The sequence below is a fragment of the Lissotriton vulgaris genome, chromosome 4_1, assembly GCF_964263255.1.
Source record: "Lissotriton vulgaris chromosome 4_1, aLisVul1.2, whole genome shotgun sequence".
Lineage (NCBI taxonomy): Eukaryota > Metazoa > Chordata > Amphibia > Caudata > Salamandridae > Lissotriton > Lissotriton vulgaris.
Window position 1 is genome coordinate 1,981,705,711 of NC_141691.1, and position 25,739 is coordinate 1,981,731,449.

Sequence of the window (25,739 nt, forward strand, 5' to 3'; positions counted from 1 at the left end):
GAGATCATACAGGGAGGCGGCCCAACTCCTTCAGATTCCAGACTCCCCCCAGTCTAGCCCATCCCGTGTGTTATGTTATGTTTTGTTAGAATCCACTGATAGCGCGCACGGCTACTCGGAAGTGTCCCGGCGCGAATGCCACAAGGTGAAAGGAAGGAAATGGAGGATAGCCTGATGTTTAATTACTTAACCTGCAGAGTTTTCAGCTGCTTTTTAAACAGCCTAAGGCTCTCAGTGTTCCGAAGACCAAAAGGCAGGGCATTCCAGGCAATGGTCGCTTTAACCGACAGGGAACTGCAGCCCAATCTAGACAGGCGATACCTTGGCCCGCCAAGGCCCGAATTCCTCTAAAGCCACGATGGAACTTGGTGCGCCATGCTCGACACCCCTCCTCCAAAGATCGTAGCAGCTCTTCCCAAGAGAAGCAGGACATAATCCAACACATCAAATCCTTAGAAGGAGGCCACTCATCCTCGAGCTCGCAAATGGTTGCCGTCAAGTAAATAGACTCTATGATCACTACCTGCCTCTAAGGAACTATCCGTCGCTGCATGGGAGATCTCTCCCACCGTCGACTCCACAGATTAGAACAAACCTGTACACGCTCCCCCACATGATCGACTTTAGCTGGGACCGCGGTGGACCATGAGCACCGTATCGGACGGTCCTCCGCAAACGACGGCAGCAAATGTATCCAACAAACGCCGCTTACAGGTTTGCAGGTGGCTGCATCTAATTGAATTGCTCTGTCGTCAGGCTATACGACTCCCATACACCTAAAGGCAGGCTTTAACCGACGAATGAGTCACTGCAGCTTCCCCTTTCTGCTTTTTTTTGCTTTCCTCCAGAAAGTGCTTTATTGGACATCTGATGTACGCCATGTCGGCGGCGGCCTGGGGCTGCGTCCCGGACTTCTTGATCTGCTTTGCAGTGTGATGACCGACCCCGCTCCTATTCCTGGGAGAGTGACATCTCCGGAACAGCCTGTGCCGGAGTGCCTGGCTACTCCCTTGACTGGATTAGGATATTGTTGGCCATGTTGGCCGTTACAGTTACTTCATTGTTTACTTGTATCTATCCTCCCCTCCTCCTCCTTCCTCTCCCTACCCATCCCCTTGGCCGGGGGGACACCGGACCACTAGAGAGGCCCTCCTGGGATTAACTAGATCTAGGGAACATTTGCTTGACACAGCGACGCTACCCGACAGTAGCTGACTATGACCTGTGTACCCTGTTTGAAGGTCCTTTCCCTCAATGTGAAAGGGCTTAATTCCCCCAACAAATGCCGCCAAATATGGCGCTACTTATTGTTTCAGAACCCAGACATCATTTTCATACAAGAGACCCACCTTCTCTGGCGCAATGTCAAGCCCATGTCACACCCACTCTTTCCACCAGTTTTGGTCCTCAGCAGTCACTAAGACAGTGGGCGTCGCCATTCTCTGTAGGGCAGGCATTCCAGAGTGTGACACTAAAGTAGTCCGTGGCTCTGAAGGCAGATTTCTTAAAGTGGAGGTCAGGAGGGGCATCGCACACTCACTCTCTTCAATGTGTACGTGCCAAACCAGGGCCAGGATGCTTTTCCGAGCGGGATTCTCCATGAGCAGGTAGGGCCGGTAAATACGGAACTTATAGTATGGGAGACTTAGTTTGGGATGCGAGGCTGGGTCGCAGTGCGGGTGCCTTTCACGGGGTGGGTGCGATGTCGGTCACAACAAAAAAATCTCTTACTGCTTCAAACCTTATAGATGTCTGGCGTTATCATTCGCCTGAGAGTCGCGGCTACACTTACTACTCTCATGCGCACCGCTCTTACTCTTGCATTGATTTTCTCTTTGTGTCCCAATCACTGGTTGGGGACACCCTTTCTGCCGACATCTCCGATATATCAATCTCCGACCATGCGCATGTGGAACTACTCCTCCATGAGCGCTTTGCCTACCCCAAGCGGCATACGAGATGGCGGTTTCCGCCCCATATTCTTAGGGACCCAGTAGATAGGGAAGAACTCCAATCAGTCATCATATCTTACTTTGAAACTAATGACCTCCCTGAAACGCCCCTTCCTGTCTTGTGGGATGCATTTAAAGCCACGATAAAAGGTGTGCTCACGTATCTTGCCATTGCGAGGGCGCGAAAAGCTCGCCTGTATGAAGCCAAGCTCGTGTGTGAAATCAAAATGGAGAAACTGGATCAGAAATGGCCCTTGTTGAGTCACAAGCAACGCCTGGCAGTCCTCAGAGGTCAGTTTAGGGCTCACAGACCGAATAAGGCGGAACGCGCCTTGCTTGCGCTACGGCAGCACTACTATGATGGAGGGGACAGAGGAGGAACGGTCTTGGCATGTCGCCTGCAAGCGAGGGCAGCTAAAGCTCACATGGCGAAACTAAAGTTAGGAGATGGATCATGGGCCACCACAGAAGCTGATAAGCTTCAAACGTTTCAAGACTACCATGCATCACTTTACGCTTGAGATACGCCCGCCCCAGATCTGATATCCGCCTCTTTGGATGCTTGCGATTGGGATCTTATGGGCGACTACCACTCCAAGCTTCTAGAGGCACAAATCACTCTGGAGCAGCTAGCCGGTGGCCTCAAGGAACTTCCACTGGGGAAAATGCCGGGCCCTGATGGGCTCCCACTCCTGTTCTACCGCACCTTCTTGCCGCATCTCCGAACTTACCTGCTGCACCTTTTTAACTCTTTCTCAGACACTGTCCCCTGATATGGCGATGGCGGAAATAGCCCTCATACCGAAGCCTGGGCTAGATCACACACTGTGTTCTTCTTTTCGCCCCATTGCCTTGTTAAATACAGATCTTAAATTATACACTACAATTCTGGCTAAACGGCTTAGCGTGTACTTACCCAATCTCATCTGACCAGATCAAGTAGGCTTTATCCAACAACACCAAGGAGCAGATAACGTGCGGCGAGTGGCGCACCTTGAAGGGAAGGCGCGACATTGGGGAATCCCATCCTGCCTACTCTCGCTAGATGCCGAAAAGGCGTTAGACCGGGTGGACTGGGGGTTTCTTCGCGCTGTCTTGCAGCAAGCAGGTCTAGGACCGCGCATGATAGCGCACATCATGGCCCCTTACATTTCTCCCCTCGCTAGGGTGCGTGTTAATGGCCAACTTACGCAGCCCATCTCTATTCTCAGAGGGACCAGGCAGGGCTGCCCCCTGTCACCCCTATTGTTCGCCCTGGTAGTGCAGCTAATTGCTGTTATGGTGCGCGCGTCACCTAACATCCGTGGCATTGCACTTAGGGGTATAGAGCATAAAATTGCCCTCTTCCCGGATGATCTACTCCTTACCCTGGCTGATCCTCTGCACTCGCTTCCAGTAGTACATACTTTGCTCCAGCTCTATGAGCAAGCTTCGGGGCTTAAAATTACCCACATGAAATCTTGGGCCCTTAACCTCACGACTTCGGTTGATGAGATTGTGACCCTGCAAGCTCTTGTCCCCTATCAATGGGAGACCAGTTCTGTATGCTACCCCGGCCTTAACTTAACACCAGATCTAGCTACCTGGACCCAAGCCAATTGGCAAGAATATAAAAACTCAGTTATTGCTGATCTGCAGGCGTGGAAAGCCCTGCCACTCTCTTGGTTGGGACACCTCAATACAGTCAAAATGTCTATCTTCCCGAAAATCCTTTACCGGTTCCAAACGCTGCCAACCCACATCTCAGAACATCATATTCAGGGGCTGCAACTTGAGCCCATGCTTTTGTATGGGGGGGAAGAAACCACGATTCTCTAGTAAAATCGTAATACTCCCGAGGTATAAGGGTGGACTCGCCTGCGCTAATCTGCTGGAGTACTGTTGGGCGTCCTACCTTCACTTTATACCGGAATGGACGGCATGGGAAAGCGAGAAAATGTGGTTCCACATGGACAGAGAGGTCACTTGTTGCACTCTCTGGGATCATGCATGGTTGCCCCAGGAAGCGCATCATCGTAGCACATACATGGCGGTTCCTAATAAAACGGTGCTTGAGGTTTGGGATAAAGTGGCGGTCCAAAGAGGCCTCACTACCTTCCTCTCTCCACATACTCCAATCATTCGCAATCCTCCTGCATATCGCCCGCCCTACTTTGTGAACTGGACAGGTAAGGACTGCAGAACGATCCACGACTTATTCATCGGGAAAGACCTTAAAACGTTTGCCCAGTGTAATAAAGAGTTTCGGCTAACTAAGAAAGATAGGTTCCAATATATCCAACTTTGGCATTGGTTACAGGGGATTTCTCTATTACAGGCGCCTACGTGACCTTTTACGACTAGCGCGCACCCTTAGCTCCTCCAAGGTGTTAATATCTCGTATTGACCAGATCCTCCAACACTCGCACCGATTGGACCTCCATTCATACCAACGGCAGTGGCAAGCCATATCAGATGCCTTTCAAGATACTTTATTTGATTTAAAAAAAAAATCATAAAAGGATGGACTTACCACCATGCAAGCAACATTTACATCATAAAAACAACACGAAATCAACTTTAAGTCAAGTTAAAAATTAATATCCTGAAATATACAAAATTAGCGGGGGAAGGTCTAAGAGAAAAAGAATGAAAGGAATGGTGTGAGTTCGTTCTGGGTGCATGTTATTTTTGACTCATGGTAAAAGAGAAAGAAGTAAAAGGTGTGGAAGAATAATGGTGGTTCAAACAGGGGGCACGTTATTTTTAACTCGTGATACAAAAAGACGACAGTTTGAAGAGGAGGGGAAGAGAGTGGAAAAGTCCATGGCCGGCCAAAGCCTGGCCTATTGTCCAGGGACCTCTTTGGTTGCTGCCCTTTTTTCCAGCTCTAAGGCAGCGAGATTCAAAATTTTTTATAGCTTTACATGAGAGTTCTATCCAAGATCCCCTTAGGTGTCTTATCACCGCCGCCCTGCAAGTTCTCACCTGGGCTTCTCTTAAAAGTGATTGAAGAAGCGTTTTTCTTAGATTATGAAGTGCCGGGCATATGCATATAAGGTGCAGTAAAGACTCTGTACCGCTGCCACAGAGGCGGCAGTCGGGAGTTGCCCACAACCGTAGCCATTTAGGAGTGAGGTATTTGGACGAGAAGCAGCCCAGCCTTAAAAGGCTTAGTTTCGTTTTATAGTGGTCCCTGAAGCATTCTTTCAAATTTTCCTGAGGTTTTACGTAGGTATATGATGGCAAAACGATCCAGACATGGCTTTTGCCAGCCACTGCTGCTTTATTCATGAGTAATGATGCTTGTTTGACTGCTTTCTTGTTTTTTTGCTTGAAAGCGGAATAAGTCATGGGCAAAAGCCAAGATTCTCCTAGTTTTAATGCCTCCCAAGCTTGCCTCAAGGTCTTGTATGTTGAGTCTGGTAGCCCGGCCTGTTTTTCAACTTCTGACCAGCAAAGGTGGGCCAGGGATTCGTCTACTGCGTCCCTCATGCGCCAATAATATTTGGCGAGTGCTCCTTGTCTTGCCGGGAGTTGGTTAGTAAGACCGAACTCCAAACGAATTTCAGCTTGCGAGATATGACGCGGGATTGAGAAGATTTTTGAACAGCCTGGATTGGGCGAGATTTAACACTGCGGCGTCCCGGGTTGCCAGTAATTCAGAGCCATATGTTAGTGATGGCAGAAATTTAGCGGCCGCAATCTTAAGAATGTGGCCGGTGGAATGTCCGTTTAGTTGCTTTTGAACAGTTTTAAAGGCAAATTGAAGCTGCTTAGCTTTGGATTTCCCCTGATCCAGGTGCTGTTTAAACTTTAATCGGTGGTCCAATAAGATTCCCAGGTATTTATATTGGTCTACCTGGGTTAGAGGGGTAGAATTTATCTGCCAGACGAAATGTTGTTTTTTCTTTCTAGAGCCGCAGAAACATAAGATGTTAGTTTTTTTTAGATTTATAATCAATTGTGTGTTCGAAAGGTATTGGGTATCAGATGCTGACATCACTCCCTCCCAGTGGGCACGCCTTAGGCGTGACATTTCAAAAACCTTCTATAGCATCCCCCAACAGGAATTCGCTTACAAGGTAATGACTCAGTGGTACTACACTCCATCTCAACTTCAAAAGATGTTTCCCAATGCATCTTCCCTGTGTTGGTGCTGTATACAAGCGGTCGAGGATTTCTTTCACATTTGGTGGACATGCCCTCTCCTTACTACGTACTGGAAAGAAGTCCTTAGCCATATTAAGCGGGTTAGAATACCCGTTACCTGAGAGTCCGCTCATTCTCATTCTAGGTCTTAAGCCAGTAAACCTGCGAGCAATGACCCGTCGAGATCAGCACCTCAGTCTCCACATGCTGGGAGCTGCGAAGCAGACTGTCGCATTATATTGGAAGAAACCAGAAATGCTTTCCATTAATGTATGGTTCACTCGCTTGTGGCACACGATGGCAATGGAGCGGCCAACGGCGCGCCTACAGCTCAGAGAAACCAAATTCACAAAGCTGTGGAAGCCACTGTTGGATCACCTGGGAAGCCTGGAAAATGCTAGATTGCAACCACCAAGACTTGGAGCCCTACAGCTCTTTGACGACGCAGTACTCCCCACTGACCCAGAGGTTTTTTGGAACCCCGCTGGCTAGTCATGCACCACAATGCCCCAAGGTATGCCTCAAAACTTAGACACCTCCCTTCATGGTGTGCTAGTCAATGCTGTCATCCTTGACCCCCCTTCCCACGTGCTCTCAGAGATAATGTTGGCTATTGCTAGGGTAGTGTTCCCCAATGGTGTGAACAGACTCCGACGATATATCAAGGCTCTCCTCATCCCCCCCGCCACTCACTGTCCCATCTTTCACATTTTCCATATACCTCTCTTTGTCTAGGCATCCTGGTTATATCCTTGTTTTCCTTTTTTTTTGTTCTTCTCATATCTTTTATTCATAATTTCCAACGTATGGATACATTACTACATCATATCTCATTTAGACATGTCTATTAGAAAAAGAAAGCTAAATTGCTAGATGGTGTTTTCCCCCTGTAACATTATGCCACCACTACAACTGAGGCTCTATGGTACCAGTCATAGACGCGAGTGCAGCTGTTGCAGTTGTATACAACTGCTAAGATAAGACAGGAATATGCAAGGCGGGGACACCGGACAGCTTAGGCTTGCCACGCTAACACTGATGGGGACAGTAAGGGTCCCTGAGCTCTTGCTATCATTTCCCTCTTTGTGATGCATTGAAATGTTTCCACGGTATTGCACTGATTATCATGATGTATTTGCGTTTTCTGCTCTTCCTTATGAATATCAATAAAATGTTTTTAAAACAAAATATTGTTTTTTAATTATTATTTTGTGTTTTGGTTTATATTTTAAATGTATATGATGTTGGCTGTGGGTTCACAAGGTATAGGGTGGAAAGTAATTGAAATATAATAAATTAATTATTTTTTTCCATTTAATATTATTTATTTAATTGATATTTAATTATGTTAATTGAGCTATTTTTTAATGTAAATTTTATGTGCAGGTTGTGGGATTTAAAGGGGTAGAGGGGTTGCTGTCTGTCGAGTGTTAGCTATTTAAGCTGGCAAATATTACATAACAATACATCCACTTTAAATACTATCATTATACCATGAATGTATGTTGACATATGCCATTATTTAAAGAAATGTCATCCAGTTTTTTAATCTCCATGCTGTCCAGCTGCTTTTGCTGCTACAATTTTCTGTATTTATACACTTTTGAAAATAAATGCAGACAGAAAACACATGGGGCTCCATTACGATGTCGGGCGGATCGCCACCGCCATGCTGGCGGTGGCGATCCCCCCGACAAAAATGCCCGCCGCCACCCTTTTACCCCCGCCACATTACAATGGCAGGGGGGGGGACCACAATGGAGAGAAACACCGCCCGCCACTTTTCCGCCCGGTCGCCTTGCGGCCTGGGCAGAAAAGGAATAATATGGTGGCGGTGTCTAATAGACACCGCCAGACATATTAAGATGAGTGGTGTGCAGTGCCTTTCCGCGGCGGCGATGCCACCACGGAAAGGCATGCGGTCTTCCCTCTGGGGGCCCCTGCGGGCCCCCCAGAGTGAAGTACAGGTGGGGGTGCATGTGCGGGGTACCTGTGGTAACCCCCTTCATTGTCATTTGCGTATGACAATGTCAAAGTGCATTTTCAGCATTGTGGCGGGCGGTGCAGAGAGCACCGCCCGCCACAATGCTGAAAATACAGGATGTGCCCGCCACTGTGGCGGGAACATCCTAATGGCACCCCCGGGACCCCCGCCCTTATGGCGGGGGGTCCTGATTTACGATGGGATGACGGGCTGCCAAAGTCCGCCCGTCATACTAATGGAGCCTATAGTTTTCTGTCTGTATTTATCTGTAAAAAATCTGTGAAAACGGGGAGTTACACATAAGCATCCTGAAAACTTGGCATGCTATGGTTTAGTATGCCTCACTTAGAGCACTTAATGGCTTGACTAATGCAGTTGTACGCCAAACTTCATCCACATTTGGGCTAATTCCTCCATACAGGGACCTTAAGTCATAGGCTTAAATACAGAGCAACTTCAATTGTTAAATCTTGCAATACGTGCACATGGTAGATCTGCTGCACATGTGAGGTCACTTCCATTTGTGATGGCACTTCCGGCCGTGATATCACTTCTGGTCGTGATGTCACTTCCTGTGACACCACCTAAATTGGAGAGTCCCCCGACTTCTCTTTTCAGGACTTGTGCCCTGCATTTTAATTTTATTACTTTCTTATACCCGCTTCCTCTGCATTCTACCCCCTCCCGCCGCCTATCTTTTGTCGGTACTGGCCACCGCTGCTTTTAGTCAAGCTGAGCAGCTGCCACTCTACATGGCTAAAAGACCTTGGCAAAAACCAACATCTCCTGCTTTGGCAAGACCTATTGGCTTTTTACATGAGGGTGTTAATAGTACAACAATGGAATTCCATTTTGTATGTTTTGCTGAAATCTCCTGCAGGTGCCAGGAGCCAAGTTCCTTTATTGCAGGTGATTTATCTAAGAATTAAAAAAAAAATACATCTAAGGAAAGGCACAGGCTTGTGGATTACTAGATCACAGACATGTATGCAGCTTGGGAGTATTTGAATTTATGGGACCAACAATTGTATATCCAACAGTGAAGACTTGATGCTGGGCATGGAAGTGCTGCCTTGTTAGGCGGGAGAGAAGAAGGGTGTAAGTCTTGTGCAGAAGGGAGATGTACAGTGAGAGGTGGAGCGATAGAGAAATGTAGGGTTTGGAGCCAGAAGGGCAGAGTGGTAAGAAAGGGCCCATTGACCATAAGATGAAGAGACGGGGTGCAGGGTGGATCTGGAAGGCGAGCAGTGACAGGGGAGGGAATGGGTTATGTCAAGGACATGGTACAGTGGCGGTTCACACCAGGGGTGTAACACAGGCCTCGCAGCCGATGCGTTGCGGGGGGGCCTCGTGCTCCAGGGGGCCCCCTCGCTTCAGAGCCCCTTCACTCATCCGAGGAATGTAATAGTGCAAAAGGCCATGGTGCACAATCGGCCAAGTGTGGTGTTGCGCTCTAGTCTCCGGCGCCCAGCGTGATGACGGGGCGCGCCGGAGCAAGAGCGGAACGTTGGCGCATGCGCGCGGGAGAGGAAGGAAAGCGCGCAAAGCGAAACGAACGGTAGAAGCGACCGGAGCTTGGCTCGATTAGACGCTCGACGCTCTCATAGATAGCGGAATTGTTAAATACAATAAAGATACTGTTCCACTTACCTTGGCATCCTGTTCTCTGTGAGGGAAGCATTTATCAACATTACAGTGGCGACGAGGACTGGGATCACCCGACCAACCCCTACACAGCAACAAGAGAGAAGCAGCTACAAGGGACACAAGGAATAAAGCAGGTCAGAGACTGTTGATAGGGGCACCACTTGGTGAGCACGCCCAGAGTCACAGCGCTATCTACAAGAGAGCGTGGCAGCAGCGCATGACCCCAGCAACCAGCAAACATGTGGCCCCAAGCCATAAAGCGCAGGTCATAGCCAGCGCAGCGCGCAGAGGGGCACGCAGCTGATACCCTGGCAGAAAGAAGGGACAGCGATAGGGAGGAAGGAAAAGTACACCTCCCCAGCACCACGCAAGGTAGAATTACCAGTTCACCTGGTAGTCCCAAAAGCCAAGGAGAAGATTCAGACAGAGAAGGAAACCCCAACACACCAGGCAGCCCGGGGAGCCGAGACGGAGGACCAGGAACAGCGCCCAGAATGAGCAACCAAATGACATCACTAACAGCACCCATCTCCTTCCTACCCAGACCAGGTGAACCCCTGATGAAGTGGGAGGACTGGAGGGAGAATTTCAAAAACTATGTGGAAGCCTTGGAGGAAGAGAATGGCGAGCCATTCCCCAGCGTTAGGAAGAAGAGGTTACTACTGCATAACCTGGGCCCGGAAGGTGTACGTGTGTTTGCGAACATCGTGCCAGCAGAGAGACCAGCCGTGGACGATGACTTCTTCAAGAACGCTCTGGAAGACCTAGACAACCACTATCGCCCGGCGGTGTGCGTATCCGTCTACAGGTAAAACTTCCAACAAAGGAAGCAGGAAGAAGGAGAATCAATAGATGATTACGTGGCAGCTTTGAGGCGACTGGCCATCACGTGCAACTATGGGCAACTACAGGACGAATACATCAAGGACCAAATAGTCATGCACACCACAAACGTGTCGGTCCAAGACAAGTTGGGGGCACAGGGAGAAGCGTCGCTCAAAGACGTAATTGCCAGGGTAAAGAAAGCGGAACTTTCAAAATTCTGCGCAGAAGCAGCCAAAAAGGAGAGCACGCAGAGGCAGAAGGTCAACAAAGTAGACTAGGCTCCTTCTGCCAATAGTCAAAAGGGATCCACAGGAGAAAGAAGGCAGGATTCCAGGTGGACAGGGAAACAGGCATCACCAGGAAGACAGCCCACGGACAGCAAAATTTTCATGCCACAGGTGCGGGAGTACAGCTCACTCAGCGCAAGACAAACGGTGCTCAGCGTTTCGCGCTAGATGCTCCTTCTGTGGCCTGGTTGGCCATTTTGAGAAAGTATGCAGCAGGAAAGGGAAGAAAACCATGGTGAAGTGCATTGGGCAGTCCCTGTCGGAGGACCAGACTGAAGAAGACCTGGAAGACGACGACATGGTCTTATGCGTCGAAGAACAGGTGTTGGAAGTGACGGGCAAGCGCTCAGACAAGCCGCGCACAGACATGCTGATAGGGGGAGTGAAAGTTCACATAGCAATTGACTGGGGATCTCCGTACTCCATTGTACAACGATCAGTATGGGAGGAAGACTTTGTGCCCACCCTGGGTCCGCAGTTATACCCACCGGACATACGACCCATTTCATACCCCAGCAACGCAATTCCCATGGTGGGCATCCGCGCCTTGAAATTTGAATTCAGAGGTAGATCTGCGATCTGCAAGCTGTATGTGGCAGAGCGGGGACCCTCAGTGCTAGGCTGGAGAGACCAAGGTGACCTGGGAATTAAGTTGGATCCAGGTGGCAAAGAGCAAATCCTTTTGACAGAAGACAGCCGCTGGCCACAGCAAGACAAACTGAAGCAGGCCTTCCCCAAAGTGTTTGGAGGCACGATTGGAAAATTGGATAAGTTTGTGCACAAAATACTCCTCAGGGAGGACGCCCGCCCGGTGTCCCACAAGGTCAGGAACATCCCCATCGCTATTAAAGACGCAGTCCAGCAGGAACTCCAAAGATTAGAAGAACAGGGGATGATAGAACCGATCGACAGCTCAGAATGATTGGCCCCCTTGGTCGTAGCCAGGAAACCTAATGGCAAGGTACGGTTATGTGTGGACCTCCGCGAGCTTAACAAATGTTTAATAGTGGAAAAGTTTCCCCTACCGAGGATCGAGGAAATGTTGGCAAGAACAAAGGGAGTGACATGGTTCTCAACAATTGACCTCACATCAGCGTATCATCAGATTGACTTGCACCCATCGAGCAGAAAACTAACCTCATTCATCACATCCTTTGGGTGTTATCAGTTCCGTGCAGAAATTAGACTAGTTCCCTTGAGACATATACAGGATAAGCTGAAACTTAGCTTTAAAGCAACCAACGATAAAATCATGAACTAATACAATTCTAAACATAAGGTACACATCAATTTATTAAAGTAACATCATACAATTACGAAGAAACAATAAAAATTTCAACTAATAATACAATCTATTGTGACCTGCACAATGCAACAGACAGACAAAAATTTGTTGTAAAACATAAAAAATTGTAAAATACAAGTGGTACATTCAATACTACAATGTCATCACTCCCTAGTTTTATGGCCACAAATGTGTATATCAACAGGGGAGGAGAGGACTTGAATTGTACAGGAGTTTGGCGTTGACGCGTTTCGGTGGTTCTGAAGCGAATATGTTCCACCTTTATCAAGACTGAGGTTCGATGTCTGTCTTGTTTCAGGGTCTGTACAATTCCCCGGTGTATTTCTGTGTGATGCAATAAGCTGATGGGTCTGTTCTCTACCACGTTTTTAAGAAGTAAAATAGGATAAATTCCTGTATAATCTCTTCAGAATGTTGAATGATGTCACTTTATAGATTATGACGTTGTACAGATTAAAATCCAAAACAGAAATACACCGGGGAATTGTACAGACCCTGAAACAAGACAGATATCAAACCTTAGTCTTGATAAAGGTGGAACATATTCGCTTCAGAACCACCGAAACGCGTCGACGCCAAACTCCTGTACAATTCAAGTCCTCTCCTCATGTCCCCGCGTCTGAGCGAGCTGTGAGTGCACGTCTTCATGGCGGGGGATCTCAGTACAGTTCTGAGAGCCAGGACGCGCTGTCTCTGTAGCAGAGTTTCCGCCGACGGCAGCACCGCCCACTGCAGCGCTGAGGCAGACTCCAGATACTGAGGTTTGGGATGGCAGCCTGAAGTGTGAAACAGGTAGGTAATCAATATAATTTTTAACGGGAGTAAAAAAAAAATGCATTATTCGTTCCTCATGTGTTCTTCTTCAGATACCTCCTCCGTCCTCTTCCGCTAGCTCCCCTCCCCCTCTACCCCACCCCCGCTTCTAAACTGAATTTCAGTCATTTGCGGGAGCGGAGAACAGAAATAGTTCCTTGTTAAATGTACGTGGAGGAGCACAACTTGAAAAGCTGCGAAGAGCATGTAAGTGATTTCACTCTTGGAAGTATTTAATTATATTTATGGAAGTGTGAACATGTAAAGTTTTGCGATTGTGCAAATTACATTTTATTGAGGCTGTAATAAAAACATTGAAACATGCTATTTAAATATTGCAAGGGTTGGATTGTCAGACAATAGGCATGTGTGGTTAAACCTCTGTTGGTTTGCAACATGCTGGAAGTGAGAACATTGATAAGTACATTTGGTCCTCAGGAGCCAAGTGGAGGGAACCCAACTCCTAATAAAGCTATGATTAGTATAGACAGCATTAATGCTAGATGGTTGGTGAAGGGCCTGGACCTGGGAACAAGCGATGTACCCAGATGGCTGGTTGTTCCTTACAGGGCTTGAGATTCTCCATTTTTTATATATGTTGAGTGGATTGAGAGAAGAGGTAACACTAAAGAGTTGGGGGTTCAGTGTGAGGGGTGGGAGTACTAGGTATAACACCAACAAAAGGTTAAATATGTGAGCAAAACCAGTGGTAGACCACACCTGATGCAGGAGACCGGGAGGCATATTTACGAGCCAGTTTGCTCCTTGTTTGCCACACGCAATGTGGTCTATGAGCAGTGTAAACCTTAAATGCTATTTATGAGGTCATGCACGGCCTCCTTGAGCGGCACTGAGTGGCTCCATAAATATGGAGTAAAGCAAAGCGGAGCAAAGAGTTCAGAGGACGGCAGCACCGCCTACCGCAGCAGCAGGTGAGAAAAGCAGAGTCCTAGAAGGACCGTGGGCACAGCAGCTGTGGTAAGCTGTGTGCAGCCAGAGTCCCTGCTAATGCGTCCGCTAGAGCTGCACTGCCCCATTGATAGAACGAAGTGAGCTACAAGACTCTGTAGTTAAACTCTGGGCGCTCTACAGACACCTGTAGCCCAATGAAGTAACGAGCTGCACAAGCAGCTACAACACCCCTACTGCCAAAGTTTCACTTCCTACATTGACTTCGGGCACCAATGCACTTCCGTTTTCCATTGGTGCATGCTTTTTGTTGGCAGACAGTTGTCACCAATGCTCCTGCACTCTGCAAATCGGTGCATGCTCCCCTCTAGCACCCAGTGGGCCCCCCCTCGCTCTTGCACTCTGCACATCAGTGCATGCTCTTCTGTGGCACCCAGTGAGCACCCACGCTCTTGCACTCTGCACATCGGTGTATGCTCTTCTGTGACACCCAGTGGGCACCCCCGCTCTTGCACTCTGCAAATCGGTTCATGCTCTTCTGTGGCACCCAGTAAGCATCCACGCTCTTGCACTCTGCAAATCGGTGCATGCTCTCCTGTTGCACTCAGTGAGCACCCACACTCTTGCACTGCGGCCCGGCCTCTTAAATAATTAAATGGCCCACCAGCCCCAAGCGGACCTCTGAGGCAGGCTCTTTATTGAATATGGCGCACATAGCGCGCAGATGTCTTGGCGTCTGCGTGAGAAGCGAGTGCGTGTCTTCAGAAGGGTGGGATAGGGTGGGGCTGCTGGTGAGAGCATACTATTGTCATGTGCAGCGCAATTAAAAGTGCGCGTGAGCGTGACTGCCACTGAAGTTGTAGGTGTCTGTCCGAGCCGAGGCAGGAGTGAGTGGTCCGTGATGGCGAGGAGTCCCTCTTTTTTCCTAACATGGAGCATAACTGCGGGAGAAGAATGGAAAGGCTGTTCCTGTGGTTCAGCCCGAGCACGCGGAGGCTTGAGGTGTCCCTGTCTTAACCCCTTGAGTGCTCGTGACCGAACCATTCCATCACAAGCCTCGGGTGGGCTGTGCTGGTGACGGAACGGTTCCATCACGGCCCGCTCGCTGCGCCTGCACGGCGCGAATTCCACGCCTGTGCTGAAGGTTCTATTAGGCGGGCGGGGCCGTGACGGAACCGTTCCGTCAGAACCTCAGCCCACCCGGGGCTCGTGACGGAGCGGTTCTGTCACGAGCACAGGAGTGCCACGTGTCCCCCCTGCCCCCTTAGCGCTGCGGCGGAATAGCCGCCACAGCGAAGGGGTTAAAAGATAGGCTTGAAATCCTAGTAACGCAGGTTCTCATCCCTCAGAGCTCAGGTATTTGTGTAGGACCAGTTATTTGCAATATAGCGAGCTCTAGAGAAAATATTAATCATTTATATGTTGAAACCTGTCAGAATATACATATTCTCAATTTAAATGTTTAACTCATCACAGGCGTACAGACTTAAAGTGTTGTCACTGACAAGTTGGTTATACTTTGATAAAATACACAGTCCCACGTTTTTAAAAGGTTTGCAACAGTGCAGTGTCACAATGAGTGATGCAAACTGCCACAAAGTCTTCGAATCGGATTTCCTGTCTAGCGCAAATTTTGATTTACACTGGAAAGTAGCAGGCCTTACTGCAGTTTTCATACAAAGGGGACCACCTGTAACGCAGCAATATTAAAGTAGGAGTGGCTCTCACTAGTGGTATGATCATTTTGGGGTAGCATTAACTTAAGTGACCTCATATACCTCTCAACTCCCTGTATTTTGAGTGGTGTCACCCTCCTTTGACTTTTCTTCACCCTCCATACAAGAAATAAAATGTTATCTATCGCCATGAATGAACCCACTAGAGCCATGCAAAAAAGGTGATATCCATTGACTTCAAAGATATCCCTCCAGAAACACTATCTCACCCTCCATGAAGACTTAAACAGGAGAATGGTAACCCCTTAATGCAATGGCAGCTTAATGGACGCCACTTTCAATTCAGTCATATTACACTAAAACTGCAGTCAATGTAGCAGCATGACGATGCGAGCAACCTCACTGCAGTTTCATGACAATGAGATTCAGTGGGTGGGTGGGATGAGATAATAATTTGGATCAGGGATGGCATCGTGGTGGGGGCGGGGCCTGGCCAGGAATTCAGGAATAAAGGTAAAAAATTTAATTTGCAGCCCAGCACCACTAAAGATCATGGTCCTAAGACAAATGAAAGGGCTGGGACAAATTAACATGCAGCTGAAATGGAAGATACACTTGTCACATTACACACCCTGGGAACAAACTAAGAGGTTGAAAATACACACCAAGTGGAAAGGCCTGTACAGAGCACACAAAGGGATTTACGGCCATTCACTTGAGGAGAGGGAAAGTGCTGTTCTACACTATATACAAGCCCATTAGGGCTCCCGAGTTCCTTCTCCATGCAGACACTCCTTTCTTTCACGCACATTGGTGTTCTTGGTTCGGGCACTTACAGAGAAGTGTAGTGTCAATTAGATAAAAAAGGTGATCTCAAATTATGATATTCAGTTTGGGAGCACCAGGAGTCCATTGAGTAAGGAGGGAGCCAGGGAGGCGGATTGTTGGAGAATGTAAGCCAGGCAAGCCTAAAAAGGGAATGAGGAATGGTTGAAGGTCTTGGTCCCAGCAGGAGGTGAGGCTGAAGCAAGTGGGGAGAAGAGAACCTTACTTGTACAGTATACCACAACAGTAGGCCTCTGCTGAAAGCTGCTGCTTAAGCCAGTACTGACGGCTCGCAATAAAATGGAGGAACAGTGGCCTCTGAAGTCCTAGCACAGAGGAGAGGGCAGGTGACTAGGTATATGCCCAGTCTGAGATTGGATATAATGTTTCCTGGTGGGACTTCACAAGCATAGGGAGCTCTGCATGTGCAGCAAACAGGCCTGGTGTCGTCTTGCAGGCCTTTACACACTGAGGCACTGTAGGAAAAGAATGAAGACGGCAAAGTTCAGGGTCCACTTTTAAGATAAAGATAGCCCTTTTTTAATACCAATGGGGAACATTTTATTTAGACAACAGCCTGGAAGGGCACACATTGCTCAACAGTCTGAGTTAAGAATATTTCCTCTCTGGGGAGTAACACAGGCCCCTACAAATTCGGTTACCCTGTGGTGCACCCCCCCCCCCCACCCTTAAGGGGAACCCTATTCAGCCCAGAGCTTATGAACTTTTGGGAGAAATTTTAGACTAGGGCCTGTTACCACATTCTGCAGGGGGCTATCAATTTGCGTTATGCCACTGTTTCTTTTCTGTGTGTTTGAGGCTCGAGGGCCAGTTCAATGATGGAACCTCAGAGAGGGCATTGAAATGCTTCTGCAGCAAGATCTTCCTTTCTCCTCAGGGATGACTGACAGCAGCTGCAATCCATCTAGATAAAGGCAGATTTTCAGCATGGATATAAATTCACAAGAATGACAGGCGTATCAGAAACGACATCACAAGCAACGTCACAAACTCTTTGACCTTTACTTTCACTCACACTTGCACATATACACACATTCACACAAACACACACTGTCTCTCACATAAACACTTTCGTCCACAAACACACACACACAACATACATTTAAAAGCATTTTTTATTTACCTGCTTTGCCATGGAGGGTCATATTCGAGCTAATTCTACTTCGTTTTTTAATACACTAATAGTGAATACTCTACTATTTTTCACTATTAGTGCAATAAAAAATCGACACAAAATAAAGAAAGTGAAGCGCCAACCATTCAATGTCTATAAGGATTAGTTGCCCCTCTGTTCCTGGCACTGTGTTGCCACCTTCGGGGCCAGGGGTCGCAAAGGCAAGGCCAGGGGTCGCAAGGGCCTAGCCAGGTGTCGCAGCAGCTACCACATGCAAGCTGTAAGATATGTCCATGCTTTTCAGTCCAAGAGGAGTCAAAGCAACACACACAACTCCCTGCTCCTTTCAAGAACATTACATTGAGGTCGACAGTTCACCTTACTCGAGAGGCCACTCCGGAGCAGTCAGCCAATTCCTCTCCTCTGCTCATTCAGCGGAGGTCAGCTGTTTCTGGGGCTACTATGAAGACAGAACCTAACCTACAGTGGTAGATCACACAGTAGGCGCTTCCGCAGAGGGATGCGCCCTGTGTTTTTTAGTGGCTACACTGGTGACGTACTGAGGTGCATGGAGTCATTCTCCATTAGACTGGACAGACTCCTCTGGAGCTCTCAGCCCTGCCCCGGTCCTGGGCCGGTAGGACATTGCGTGCTCATTTGCAGCTTCTGCCGTTGTTTAGTGAAGCTGCTTCTAGGTGAAGATATTTCCTGTGGTGTCAAGTGTGGGGTCCTTCTGTGAACTGTTCCTGGCCCCCCTCTGTGAGCCTCATGAGGATTGTCTGGTGATGTCTTGTCCTTCCTTGGTGATCTGGCATAAATTGATGAGGTGATCATTTCTTGTCTCACGGCATCGGTACAGCTGTATTCTTTTTAGCAGTAATTCAACTGATGATTGAGGCACAGTGCTCCCCTTGATTACTAGGCTGTAAAATATACTATTTGAACAATAGTTTGGGTTGAGGAACTCGTGTCCGAAATGAAGATATGGAATGACATTTTACTGCTACTTAGAAGGCTGTAGTTATTGCTTCAGATGATTCAGTTTGCAGAACGTAGTCAGTCTTTAATTAATCTGCACAGTGGGTCATCTTCTTTAGACGATGAAGGCTGTGGTGGTCATATGTTGTGTGCGCTGTGAGGTATTGTGTAAAACACGTTGGGGCTGTAAGATGACCCTTGAAACACTGGTGAGAAATGTATGCTGTTTATCCTCTCCCTTTAAGTAAACTTCGAGACTTTGCAACTGCCAGATCTTGGATTTTGGTATTGACAATAATTTGATTGAGTAAGAAGGGAGAATTTGTAGCATGGTTCCATGAATTAAAGATTTTTTGACTACACCCATTACCCAGAAAGGTCAAAGGGGAATCAACTTTGTTGAGAGTGTGAAAGACGTGGTGGCCATCTTACTTCAGAAGGAAAAGGCTCTGCCTTTGGCCAGCCGCCAAGGGAGCAACTGTTAGACACAATGACAGCTGGGACCGTGGTGAAATGTGAAGGTTCTCAGTGTTGCAGTGAAAATGAGGAACCAATATATTCCCAGTATTCTGAGAGAGGGGCATGCAAAAACTAACATAGCTCCTGTGACTGCCTCCTGGCAAAGGAAACTCAGTTTCACATTTTGATTTGTTATGTTATGTTATGTTAATTGTTTATTTATTCAGCGCACGTACACCCATGGGCTTCATGGCGCAATTGAACAGTGGGTTCGAAGACATAACACAGCAAGGCATTTTCGGCAGTCATCTATTTAGAGTATGCCTGTTTAAAAAGCCAGGTCTTGAAAGCATGTCTAAAAGAAATAAGGTTTTCAGTTTGTCGCAAGGATTGTGGCAAGGAGTTCCAAAGGGAGGCTGCAAGGTAGTGAAAGCTGCTGCCTCCCTGACGTTTTTTCTTGTACTGGGGTACCAAAAGTAAATCTTTATAGGCTGAACGAAGGCTGCGTGAAGGGATATATTTACATATCAGCTGCCTTATAAATTTCAGGTCCTTATTTTGCAAAGCTTTAAAAATAATACATCCGGCCTTGAATGCGGCTCTCTGCGCCACAGGCAGCAGGTGTAGTTCTTCTAAGCCTGGCCTGATGTACTGCCACTTAGGATTCTTATAAATAATCCTTGCTGCCTGATTCTGCAGATACTGTAGTCTTTTAAGCAGACCAACTGGAAGACCCAGATAAAGACTGTTCGAAAAATCAAGGTGGGATAAGACCAAGGCGATGACTGCCTGAATCAGAGCCGAGGGGGTTAAAAGATGGGCGATTTTCCTTATCTTTCTCAACTCGAAGAATCCAGAAGAGACTACCGTTCCTTTCTGGCTTTTCAGTGAGAGATCCGCGCTGATGGTTACCCCCAGACTCTTGACGGAGTGAGATTTGCTGGGGGGATTTCCCAAGTCCAAGGGCCAAAAATGGGGGCTCCAGCTGATTTCACTTTTCCCGGGCAAGACAAATTCTGTCTTGCCCGGGTTGAGCTTAAGATGGTTCAAAGTCATCCAGCTTTGGATGTGAGTCATAGTGGCTCGGAATTCTACAACTGCATCAGGAGAGCTCAGGGAAAAAATAAGTTGTAAATCATCTGCGTAGTTGTATATCGTGACATTGTGATTTTTCAAAGAATACAACAAAGGGCGCAGATACAGATTAAATAATAAAGGGGACAGGGAAGAGCCCTGAGGAACTCCACCAGAGGTACTGATTTTGGGGGCAGTGAACATACCTAACCTCACAGATTGAGTGCGTTCAGATATGAAGGACTGCAGCCAGCTCAAGGCAGGGCCCCTGAGGCCGGCCTGTTCGACACGGTCGACCAAGATGGAATAGTCAACCGTGTCGAACGCCGCCGACAAATCAAGGAGCACCAGAGCCTGATGCAAGTTGTTATCAGCATTGGTTCTTAAGGTATTCTGGACTGCAAGTATGACTGTCTCTGTCGAGTGGCAGGGACGAAACCCTGCTTGATTGAATTCTAGGTATTCAGTAGATTCAATAAAATTGGAGAGACAGTTGGTGACATGGGCCTCCAAAATTTTCGATAGGTAGGGTGGAAGGGAGATAGGCCTATAGTTTGTGAGGTCCAGTGGATCAATGCCCGGTTTTTTAGTCAACGGGTTCAATAGTGCATGTTTAAAACTGTTAGGAACCTTACCCTGAGTAAGAGATTCATTAAGTAAGGGAAGGATGCTCTGGGGAATGGTGCATCCTATTTCTTTAAAAATGTAAGGCGGACAGATGTCGGGCAACCCCGATTTGACTCGTGTGAGGAGTTCAACAAATATTTTTTGATCAATAATAGGAAAAGTGTATAGTGTCGAAGGGTTGTAAAAAATATCATCTAAAGGGGTAGGGGTAGGAGAGCTAGTTATATTGTTTTATTTTTGCGATTTTTTCACAGAAAAATTGGTTCAATGAATCACAGAGTTTCTGTGTGGGAACTGTGGGAGGGCTGTCCTGTTGTCATTGCACAAGTCGTTCACAATGCTGAATATTTCTTTAGATCTGTTCACTGAATTCAGGATTTTTGCAGAGAAATATTCAGTTTTGTGTTGGAGCAGAACCTTTTGGTACGCCTTTCTGGCAGAACAGTAAATTACCCTATCAAGTGGTAAATAGTTTGCTCTCCACTTTCTTTCTTTTTGTCTGATTTCAAGTTTTAGTTTCTTTAGGTCAGAGGTGAACCATTTATGAGCGTCGTTCCCTCGTGATCTACTAAAACTAATCAGGGGAGCATGACAGTCTGCGGCTTGGCGCAGCCACTGAGTGAGCATAGTTTCAGCTGTCTCTATGTCTTTACTTTGCACGGGGAGGTAAGAGTTCAGTGAGTTTAAAAATGAGGGTAGGTCCATGGTTTTCCATTTCCGGATTTCTCTGCCTGCTTGTAAAGCAGGTTTAGCGGCCCCCTTGATGGAAAATGAGAAATAGATAGTGAAATGGTCTGACCAACTACAAGGGCAAATTGACTTTAGCTGTAAGGGCAGGTTAAGTGACCAAATCTGATCTAAGCTGTGGCCCTTCTGATGGGTTGGAGTGTGTATATGCTGGTTCAGGTTTAGATCTGTTAATAGGTTTGTCAGGTCAGCTGCCTTAGGGTCCAACTTTGCGTTATCGATCCAGTAATTTAAGTCCCCGATCAGAAGAATTTTAGAATAATTGGTAACATGAGAGGCAAGTTGTTCTGTTAAAGTTAAAGGAAAAGTGTCTCAGTCAATAAGAGCATAACTGGTTTCTCGGACGTTAGTAGGAGAAAGATATCGATCTGGTGTTTAACCATCGACCGAGTGTTGAGGTAAATACATCTGAATCCTTGTGTAAGGCCGGTGGTAGTTGGGTTCAATACATTTATAGGTATTAGATCATCAGCTGAGATATTGGTGTTCACTATCTCCAGCTGAGAAATGCGCTTAATTGTGTGTGGGGATAGTGTTGGACACGAGTTAGCATTAGGTTTGAATGCGATTAACTCAGAACAGGAGTAGATGTGTATTTGGCCAGAATCCGAGGCCCCTGGTCCCGAACGCTCGCGGGCGGGCTAGACGGGCCTAACTCAGGCGCAACTCCGGCGCACCTTCGGCGCGCCCGCTGCGCTCCCGTTGACACATAGCATTTTATGGGAGTGAGCCTCGGGCAACTAGACCGCTGACTCTGGTTCCAGTGCTCTTCAGGCTCCTCCCAATATGGCGCCCGCGCTTTCCACCAGACCGGCACAGGGAGCCGCGGTAGGGGAGCCGCCCTCCACACTAACGGCAGGGGAGCCGCGATGGACCAGGGCAGAGAGGGCCCTAAGCAGCAGATAGTATCACAAGAATGATCGGCAAGTTAATACAGTACGGTACAAATCTTAACAGCGAGGCGCCTGCCTTTAGATCTGCAGAGCGCCGCAGTATTGATGAAGCAGAACTTTAAAAGCGAACAGGAAATAATAACAAAATAAGACTTTGATTAAGTCCATAAAGTTTTTATTGGAACAATGAATTATCTGTGTATGTCAGACATTACTGACAGAGGATACAACATACATCAACAACAGTCACACATGGCAATCTGAAACCTTGGCAGCTATGCCCCCACCAACCCCCGTTTTCCAGTCTCCAGTGGCCCCATCAGGGCTGTAGCGCACACAAGCAGCACTACACTCTCTTGCCAGCGTTGGTTGTAGCAGTAAGTTGCCTCATAACAGTCCTACCTCATGAATTAAATAGTGGGTGCCGCGTGCGGTGGGTGCAGGTGACCTGAGCTTCCAGTCCCAGAAGCACTTGGGTTGAAGGCAGCTCCCTCGAGGCCAGAGACCATTTGCATATTTACATACCTTTGCAAACTGGTTACAGAGGCTTAGTTTTTTTCTAGTTCCAGTACTCCCTGGTCCCCCACTCTGCCTATTCCTTACATTTGAAATTTACATTTACTGCTATAGTGTGACAGTATTTCATGAAAAGGAATGTAAAGTAGGGTTGCCAAAAGGAAAATGCCAGTCTATTTCTCTTGACTTTTTCACAATACTGAGTTATAGCGTGTGTACTTCATGTATATTGTAAGTCGAGTTTTTATGGAATTGCAGGTTTGGGTTTGTCTTTCAAGGTTTCAAGTTATTGTCCATTAATGTCAATTCTATTTCAGACTCTTCATAGTTGTTCTTTGTTCTTCATCCATAGTGTTCCTGAGACAATAGGATCGCTCCTTGGCATTGTTCTGATTGCTGCCTCAGTTAAATAAACTGCTTTTGACAGTATTGCTACAAATGGCATCGCTTGTATGTTAAGACTGTTGCCCACTTTCTCATTAGAACGTAGAGAGACAATATTGAGGCATTTCATGTAAATGTTGGAGGTTTAAAATCAAAATATACTAGATTTCTGGGTATGAGGGCAAAGTGGTAGGTGGTGGGCCGGGTCGCCGGGGGGGGGGCGGGGGGGCCTCCATGTGCTTTGCATGGGGGACCCCTCAAGTTTCGTTACGCCACTGGTTCACAGTTGTCCGTCATTGTCTTCTATTAGCAGTATCACGTTGACTGCACCACAGCTGATTAACCTACAACCCTGCAGCAGTCCCTTAGAAGTGATCAAACTATGACACATGATGCCAGCGCCATTAATGGAAGTTGTTTTGAAGCGGAACAGAATTAATCACAGCATTCTCTTTGTCTTCCAGGGTTCCCATTCAGTGGGCAGCCAAGCGTCATCAGTGACTGCGTTGAAGAGTGTAAACCATCATATTCTGCCCAGATTGGACTCAAATATCCTGTCTCCTGCTGCGACGAGGACCTTTGCAACAATAAAGCTTTTTTCAAAAGCAATGGAGTGCCAAGTATTAAAGTTAGTTATGCGTTGCTATCCGGGAGTATAGTAATCCTCAGAGCCCTCCTCCAATGACAAGGGATGCAACAGCAGAAAGGACAGTTAGGTCATGATAAGAGAGATGATACTTTCTTCCATAACTGTAACATATAATAACAGTGCTAAAAGAAAAGTACCTATGCACAGATTTAATGTAGCAGGCATTCAAAATTCTTTATTAAAAATTTACCACACTCATTCTGCCTTTTTCTTTAATCAAGAGTGCATGAATTACGAAATGCACTACAAAGTTCTGTCTTTTAAGATCTATGTGGCGATTCACAAAGAAAGGGAAAATTGGCTGTCAGAAATGTATCACTGCGATTGGAGCATTCTGTCAACTTTTTAAGACTTCATAAAGAGCGTCACTTTTGCATCGTCCAAGTGTGCATGTGTGTGGATGGTTTAGTTCGGAGACCTGGGCATTATATTTTTTAGCAGTTTTCGAATGGAGTCTTATTATGAAATCACCCAACAATCGACCCCTATTGCTTGTAGGGGCCAAATGAAGTTGAGCACTCAGGATTTGCATAATTAATTTCAAATGATCTCAAATGGATGTTAGTTGTCTAGGTTGGCTCAGCCATTGAGGTCAACAGCAAGTAATAAATATCTAAACCAAACATTTTAACAATAATTCTTATAGATCACTGCAGAGCAACAACTTACTTGAGCTTCCACCGTATTGGTGAAATAACGCAACTCACTGTAATTCACTATTATGTGCGTTTTGTATATCACAGATTTGTGTCGAATATCTGTCAGCAAACAGAATTTTAATGAAATAGACTTGTCTATTTTAGAAAGAGAGGGGTACTGAACAAGTGCAACCAAACCAGGCCTTATTAGGTGTTGTGTAGATCCTCATGCTCCAAAATTCAATGCACATAAGCGAAGAGTACATTTTGCTTAATATGCCGTAAGCCAGTTTCATTGTTACCCCTATTAAAATGATGGAAGCCATGGAAATCAATAGAGCGGGGAGGAAAAGAACAGGATGGGGAGGTCCCACAAGGGGAGTCACAAGAGCAGGTGCATCCCTTTACTCTATGTGGAGAATTGTGGCTCACCGGTTAGAGGCGGCAGACCCAGAAGCAGAGGACGGCCCGGGACCAGGGCTTGAATCCCGACGCGGCAGGGTACAGAACCAATGTCAGCGTGCTTGATAAATCTCTCCTCGGTGCCTCTCTAACCATGGTCCCACGCTGCAACTATGGGCAAATACTTGCTTAATCTCCACAACGGCCCCCTTGCTGCTGGGGATGCCGGGCTTCACCTTGGGGATGCCCAATAGGGACCATCTCACAGGAAAGCCAGGACGGGTTCCCCAGCGGTAGACAGCGCCAGGAAACCCCAGGGTGAACGTGTGCTCTACAAATTCATACTAACATGGCTACTCTGGCTACACTCGGCCAGGCACATGTTGAATCTGGGGAGCTGGTTTATACACAGCCTTAGCTGCACCTATGCAATTTATTACACACAAGCACAAATGGAGTTTATCAGTCAAGCAATAAGCAAAGGCACCGTTTTAGGTTTAGTGTATGGCAGCAATTGCACCCTCATGATGAAAGGGACGTTGGGTCAGTGTTCTTCAGCCATTGGCTTCCTAGGCTCAGGACACTACAGCAAGTGGCTGGAGATATTGTCATTCACATCAAGGATCAGACTACATGAGTATTTTGGTCTTGTCATCCTTATATTGACGTTGTATTTACTCCCACCTCCATTGACGTTGAAAAGGGACTACTTTGCACCTAAAAAATGCAAAGCAAACTCAATCACTCATTCAGTTCGGTCCTCCATATGCATTATATAGTAACATATATGCAATGCAACGATAATAGGCATGAATACTTTCAAGTTAGCTCAGGAATTAATATTTCATTCTAAGACAAAAGACATTGATTATGAACTAGGCT

General features: G+C 47.0%; 1 long non-coding RNA gene across 1 annotated transcript in view; it reads left to right on the plus strand.

The window, feature by feature from the left end:
* The window catches only part of LOC147724777 (uncharacterized), a 103,187-nt gene extending 79,172 nt beyond the window's left edge, over positions 1-24,015 (plus strand). Inside the window, exon 3 of the long non-coding RNA XR_015309934.1 lies at positions 23,633-24,015. This is a non-coding gene — a long non-coding RNA (uncharacterized LOC147724777). The remainder of the gene's footprint in view (positions 1-23,632) is intronic.
* The last annotated feature ends 1,724 nt before the right edge of the window (positions 24,016-25,739 follow it).